Source organism: Mobula hypostoma, chromosome 1 (genome assembly GCF_963921235.1).
Source record: "Mobula hypostoma chromosome 1, sMobHyp1.1, whole genome shotgun sequence".
In the NCBI taxonomy this organism is placed as follows: Eukaryota; Metazoa; Chordata; class Chondrichthyes; order Myliobatiformes; family Myliobatidae; genus Mobula; species Mobula hypostoma.
In genome coordinates, this window is record NC_086097.1 from 206,263,870 (window position 1) to 206,272,054 (window position 8,185).

The following is an 8,185-nucleotide window of genomic DNA, read 5'->3' on the forward strand; positions in this document are numbered from 1 at the left end:
ATAAGAAATGATCCCCCTTTTCCCAACATGTGGCAAACCAGTTCTTTTCATCTCAACATTGATACTGCATGAATTGGGCTTTCCCATTTCCCCTGCACTGCACAGACAGTCTCTGCTTCTCACAGCATCAGTAGAACTTGAGTAATCCCTCCGCCATTCTTGATGTTGCATGAGCCAGCCCTCACAGGATTGCCACTTTAATTGGCATTGCATGAGTCAACTGTGCCCTTCAGAGCATGGAGAAAGAACAAACAAGTCCTTCTCAGTGAACTTTCACACACACCCCCTACACTTACCTTTCCTTACACATTACAAATCAACTCTGCCTTTCAGGCAACAATCCTGTAAATACAGTGGAGCAAGAAGGTTTGTGAACCCTTTAGAATTGTTTCCATTTCTCCATGAATATGACCTAAAATGTGATCAGTTCTTCACATAAGTCCTAAAATTAGATAAAGAGAACCCAATTAAATAAATAAATAAATAACAGGAAAAATTATACTTGTTCATTTACTTAATTGAGAAAAATGATCCTGGAAAAAATATGTGAAACTTTGCTTTCAGTGAACAGTGTGACCTTCTTGTACAGCAGTAACTTCAACCAAATGTCCACAGAAGATTGTCCCAGAAGTGTTGTGGGACATCCGGGTAGTCTTGGCAAACTTGAGATGTGCAGCAATGTTTTTTTTTGGAGAACAGTGGTTTCCTCCAGGGTGTCCTTCCAGGAACACCATTCTTGTTCAGTGCTTTCCTTATAATGGACACATGAACAGAGACTTTAGCAGGTTCTAGAGATTTCTGCAGGTCTTATGCTGTTACCCTCGGGTTCTTTTTTACCTCTTTCAGCATTGCACATTGTGCTCTTGGTGTGATCTTTGCAGGATGCCCACTCCTAGAGGGAGTAGCAACAGTACTGTATTTCCTCCATTCAGAGAAAATTTATCTTACTGTGGGCTGATGAACACTCAGATCTTTAGAAATGCCTTTTCCAGCTTAATGCATCTCTACATTTCTTCTTCTAAGGACCTCTGAAAGTTGTTTTGATTGAGGAATGGTGCACATAAAGAATATTTTTGAGGAGTGCAGGCTCTGTCAGTCACCTGGCTTGTGTGTCTTTTTTTAAAGGGCAGAGCACCTCTACAACTCACACCTCCAATCTCAACACGTTGATTGGAACACCTGACTCCAAATAGCTTTTGTAGATGACATTACCCCAGAGGTTCACCTACTTTTTTGAATCTAGATGGTGATTGTTTAAATGGTGTACTCAGTAATGATGAGAAGTAAAATTGTTTGTGTGCTATTAGTTTAGGCAGATTGTGTTTGTCTATTATTGTGACTTAGATGACGATCAGACCACATTTCATGAGTAATTAATGCAGAAAACCAGGTAACTGCAAAGGGTTCACAAACTTTTTCTTGCAACTGTAGAAGCATGGAAACCAGTCCTTCAGATTTACTCTATCACTCAAATAATTGTAGCTGATCATCAGTCTCAATACCATACTCACAATTTTGATCAATAACCCAAAATGCATGTTGTTTTTGGAACTTTATCTCTCCCCTTCTTAAATATATTCATCAATTTTGCTTCCACTGACATCCGTGGTCAAGAATTCCACAAGCAAAAAAAAAAATCTTCACCTTTCCCCATAACCTGAAGCTGTGGCCCCTTATTTGAAGATGGTAAATTGGTTAATTACTGTCACATATAACAAGCTACAGTGCAAAACATTTGTTTGCATGCCATTCATAGATTTAATTTTATCGCAATAGTGCAGTGATGTAGTACAAGGGAAAAGCATAATCAAAAGCAAATAAAGTGTTATAGCTATGGAGAAAATACAGAGTAGTCAGACAATGAAGTCCTAGTCCACAACGAGGTAGATTGTGAGAATCCATCTTATCACCCTAGTGGATATTCAAGTCTCATCAAAGTGGGTTAGAAGCTGTCCTTGAACCTAGTGGTTCATGCTTTTTGTATCTTCTGCATAATGGGAAGGGTGAGAAGAAAGAATACCAGGTGTGGGTGGTGTCTCTGATCATTTTGGTTACTTTACCAAATCAGCAAGAAGTGTAGACCACTCCACTGGGTGGGGGGGGGCGAGGTTAGTTTTACAACCACCATTATTTTACAATCACCAGCTAAGGAAAACAACCACAGCACTCAATATCAAGCCCTGTCAGAATTTTTGAATGTTTCTGTAGGATCTCTCATTCTTCTGAATGCTAGTGATTACAGAACTAGTCAATCCAGTCTCTCCTCATAAAGTAACCCAATCACTTCATGAATCAGTCTGGTGAATCTTCACTGCATTCCTCTATGACAAGTATATTTTTCTGAATAAATTTTGCTCCTTTATCCAGCATGGGGTGGACTGACTATACCCTACAGGATACTTGCATGTCTGAATAGATCTGTCTCTTTCCAGTTGCAGCACTGGACAACTCTGCTCTTAGCACAAGAATAAAAACCAACTTATTCTCGAAACTGTACAAACCAATTCTAGTTCTAATTATACTGCCACTGAGTGAATACACTTGACCTCATTATCAAACACTACACAAACTGACTCCACCCCTGAGAACGCAGTCCATAATCATAAGTTCTGCCCTCTTACCCTCTACTGTATGGACTGACAATTTTCAATGTAGTGTCGGTTCCACATAAATAGGCTTTACCTTTACGAAAGTACTTCATAAATTGTGTTGATCTTCACAACACTGCCAATGCCTAACTAAGGTCTAAATATTATTTTCATAATTGCATATGCCTCATTCAATTCTAACAACGCTAGCAAATCATGAATCTGTTCTGTTCCCTAATACAATCACACAAGGAACAAACGTATTCACTGTCTTCCAGAGAACACAGCTTTCACTTTCACACCAACATTGCAAGGATTAATTGAGCCTCTTTTTCTTGGAAACACTTGGTCTGATCCCAGAGTCCCAGCAGTACTATGTCTCCTACAGTACTGTATGGACGGGCAACTATCCAGCAATAGATGCATATACCACTCCAGTTGCAGCATTGGGATTCAACAGACTAATAGTGTCCCAATAGCATTACCGATGTATGATTTCTTTCCAACTCTGAATGAACTAACTTTGAATCAATGACTCTGGCACCGAAAACATCTACTTCAGCCCTGGAGTATTGCATAAACCATTTTCATGACAGATGCAATGCCTTTTTACACTGGTGCACTCATGAAGTGAGAAAAGAATGCAGCAGCAACTGCACATTGTATTCATAAAACATAGGACATTACAGCACAGTACAGGCCTTTTGCCCCACAATAATGTGCTAACCTTTTAACCTACTGTAAGATCAATATGATCCTTCCCTCCCACATAGCCCTTCATTTTTCGCTTATCCATGTGCCTATCTAAGAGTCTCCTAAATGTCACCAGTACATCTGCCTCTGCCAACTCCCGGCAGTGTATTCCAGGCACCCGCCACTCCTTGTGTAATAAAATAACCACTGACATCCCTCCTCTACTTTCCTTCAAATCACTTTAAAGTAATGCCCCCTCATTTTTAGCCATTTCTGGCCTGTAAAAAAGTCTCTGACTATCCACTCAATCCATGCCTCTTATTATCTTTTATCAAGACACATCTCATCCTCCTTTTCTCCAAAGGGAAATATCCCAGCTTGTTCAATGTATCCACATAAGATATGCTCTGTAAAGACTGCATCCTGGAAAATCTCTTCTGCATTCTAAAGTGCATACTAAAGTTTCCAAATCCTTCCTATTTGTGACCAAAACCGAATACAATATTTCAGTTTTCATCAAACCAGGCTTTTATAGAGCTGCCACATTACCTCATGGCTTTTGAACTCAGTTCCCCAACTAATGAAGGCTAATGCATCATATACCTTCTTACTAACCCTATAAACTTGCGCTTGAACTTTGAGGTATTTATAGACATAGACCCCAAGATCCCTATTTTTGTCCACACAGCTAAGAATCCAGCCACTAACTCTGCATTCTGCCTTCAAATTCAACTTTCCAGAGTGAATCACTTCACATTTTTCTGGGTTGAACCCTATCTGCCACTTCTCAACCGAGCTTTGCATCTGTTCAATGTCTCATTGTACCCTCAACAACCTGCTACACTATCCACAACCCCATCAACACTTGTGTCGTCTGTAAACTTACACATCCACCAAATAAACTCTTTTCAGGCTTCCATTGATGTATCGATTATCACTGACAGATCGATGACAAGCTCTGCCATCCTCTTCAGGGATGATGCCTGGGCATGTCTAGTCTGGTGGTATTTATACCCCTGTATTCTGTCCTTCCAGATTGGTAGTCAAGGTGGGAGGGTGGAAAACTGACTGGATGAGGACCAATTAATCAGGAGGTATGGAATACAGGGCTATAAATACCACTGGACTATACATGCCCAGGCATCATCCCTGAAGAAGATGGCCGTGTTTGTTGTCAAAACATCAGTTATAATCAATACTTCTACCCAGCTGGAAGCAAGAGAAGAGTTTATTTGTCATGTGCGCCAGGAAAGCACGAGATCTTTTTTTACAATTCCACCTTCCACTTCCTCATCCAAGTCATTTATAAAAATCAATAAGAGCAGGAGCCCTAGAACATATCACTGTGAAAGACCACTGGCCCCAATCTCCAGGCAGAATACACTGCAACTACAACCATCCTCTGCTTTCAATGAACATCCCAAATCCTGTACTCAATTTTGATTTATGTCGGCCAATGTGCCAAAAGCTTTCTTTATACCCAATCTACCTGTGACACCAACTTCAAGGAATTATAGATCTGTATTCTCAGATCCCTCTGTTCTACCATACTTCTCAGTGCCCTACCATTCGTTGTGTAAATCCTATTCTCTTTTGTCCACCCAATGTGCAACAACTTGCCCTTGTCTGCACTAAGTTCCACTTGCCATTTCTCAGCCCATTTTTCCACCTGGTCCTGATCCCACTGTGAGCTTTGATAGTCTTCCATGCTGTCCACTATACTCCCTATCTTGGTATCATCTGGAAATGTGTTGATCAAGTTGACAACATTATCAGCAGATTGTTGAAATAGGAGACAAACAATGGACCCAGCACCAATCCCTGTGGCACTTCACTTGTCACAGGCCTTCAGTCTAACCATAAGACCATAAGAACTAGGAGCAGAATTAGGCCATCTGTCCATCGAGTCTAATCTGCTATTCCGTCATGGTTGATTTATTATCCCTATCAACCCCTTTTTTCCTGCCTTCTCCACATAACCTTTGATGCTTTGATTATCAACTTTCGCCTTAAATATACCCAATGACTTGGTCTGTATAGCCATCTGTGGCTCAAAATTCCACAGATTCACCAGTTTCTGGTGAAAGAAATTTTTCCTCATCTCTGTTCTTAATGGACATTCCTCAGTACTGAGACTGTGCCCTCAGGTCCTAGATTCCAACTATAGGAAAGATCCTCTGCACATCCATTCTATCCAGATTATTCAATACTCCATAAGTTTCAATGAGATCCCCCTCATTTTTCTAAACTCCAGTGAAAACAGATAGGCCCCGAGCCATCTAACGCTCCGCATAAGTTAACCTACTCATTACAGAAGACATTCTCATGAACCTCCTCTGGTCTCTCTCCAATGCCAGCATGTCCTTTCTAAGACAAGGGGCCAAAAACTGCTCAATACTTTCCAAGTACAGCCTGACCAATGCCTCATAAAGCCTCAGCATTATATTCTTCCTTTTGTGTTCTAGTTCTCTTGAACTGAATGCTTATATTGTATTTGCCTTCCTTACCACCGCCCCAGCCTACAAGTTAACCTGAAGAGAATATGCAAGTATTCCCAAGTCCCTGTGAAGCTCTGATTTTGGAATTTTCTCCCCATTTATAAAATAGTCCACACCTTTATTCCTTCTGCCAGTGTGCATGACTGAGCCTTCTTGACCCACCTTCTATGCGGGACCTTGGCAAAGGCCTGGCTAAAATCCTTTTTTTTTAATTTTATTTTTATTTGGATAAGGAGTTCACAATTATCATGTACTTTTTTCACACATATAACCTTTTCCATTTTTTTATATGTATAAAACTACAATTATTTATACATTCTTAAGTACACATTGAGCTGATATAAAAGCAAAATAAACATTTAAATAGATAATTATGTACTGTGGTAAATCTAACCTATTAGGCTAAGTAATGAAATTAGTTGTTAAGAAAAATGGTAATAATAGTTTCCATACAACCCTTCTGGACCATTTCCACTGGTCCAAAATGTTGATACAAGCCTATATACCAACCATTGTAGGTGTTTATATCCCAAATGATGAAGGCAAGACAATGAATGTTGTCCACATGGCCTTGCTAAAATCCATGTGGACAACATTCATTGTCTTGCCTTCATCATTTTTCCTGATAATTTCTCAAAAGTTTCCATAAGATTGGTGAGACACGAACCCCCTCTCACAAAGCCATATTGACTAATCTAATTAGACACTGTCTATCTAAATTCTTATATATCTAGTCCCTTGGAATACCTTCTAATAACTTGACCACCACTGATGTCAGGCTCAAAGGCATATACTGTAATTGTCCAGCCTTTTTAGAGTTTTTCTTAAACAAAGGAACAAAATCTACCAATCCTCTCACACCTCACCATTGCTAAAAATATTTTAAGTAGCTCTGCTAGGGCTCCTGCAATTTCTGCACCGGACTCACACAAGGTCCAAGGGAACACTTTATCAGGACCTGAAAATTTGTTGACTATAATTTGCCTATAATTTACATCTACTGTAATCTGCATACAGTCCATGACCCCACTGGTGTCTTGCTTCATTTCTCTAAACTCTGTGTCCATCTCCCGAGTAAATACAGATGTATAAAATCCATTTATGTCCCCCTGTCTTTTTCGGGTCTATGTATAGATGACCACTCTGATCTTCAAGTGGATCAATTTTGTGCCTGACAATCTTTTTGCTCTTAATATATTTGTAGGAATCCCTTGGGTTTCTCCTTCACCTTGTCTGCAAGTGCAACCTCATGTTTTTTTTAAGCCCTCCTGGTTTCCTTCTTAAGTGTTCTCTTGCGTTTCTTATACTCCTCAGGTACTTCATTTGCTTCTTCCTGCTTATACCTGCTATGCACCTTTTTTTCAGCCAGGGCTTCAATATCTCTCAAAACCAAGGTTCCCGTAACCTGTTATCATTGCTTTTATTCTGATCAGAACATACAAATTCTGTCCTCTCAAAATTTCACTTTTGAAGGCCTCCCACTTACCAAGCACACCTTTGCCTGAAAACAATGAGTCACAATCCACACTTGCCAAATCCTTTCTGATACCATCAAAATTGACCTTTCTCCAATTTAGAATCTCAACCTGAGGACCACATCTATCCTTCTCCATGATTATATTGAAACTAATGCCATTGTGATTACTAGATGCAAAGTGTTCCCCTACACAAATGTCTGTCACCTGCCTGTCTCATTCCCTAATAAGGTATCTAGTTAGGATCTCTATGTATTGATTAACAAAACTTACCTGAACACATTTCACAAATTCTATCCCATCCACTCCCTATTTTTTTACAGTATGGGAGTCCAAATCAATATGTCAAAATTTAAAATCACCTACTATCACAGTCTTGTGTTTCTTGCAACAATCAACATTCTATCTATAAATTTGCTCCTCTAAATCCTGCTGACAACTAGGTGGTCTATAATATAATCTTATTAGCATGGTCATCTCTTTCTTTTTCTTTAGTTCCACACATATAGCCTCAGTAGACAAGATCTCCGCTCTGTCCTGACTGAACACCGCCGTGACATTTTCCCTGACTAGTATTGCCACCCCTCCCCTTTTAATCTCTCCTACTCTACCACGTCTAAACAACGCAACCCTGAACATTGAGCTGCCAGTCCTGCCCCTCCTGCAACCAAGTCTCACTAATGGCTACAATGTCATAATTCCATATGTTGATCCGTGCCCTATACTCACACTATTTTACTATGATACTCCTTGCATTGAAATATACACAACTCAGAACATTACTCAGTATATTACTCTTATATTAATCCTATATGTGATAGATATCATTCCGAGATGGCTTCTTTAACTCACATGTTTTGGTCATGTCCTTTGTCGGAAAAATATTGGAAAGATATTTTTGATATTATTTCTACGGTTTTGAATACAGACT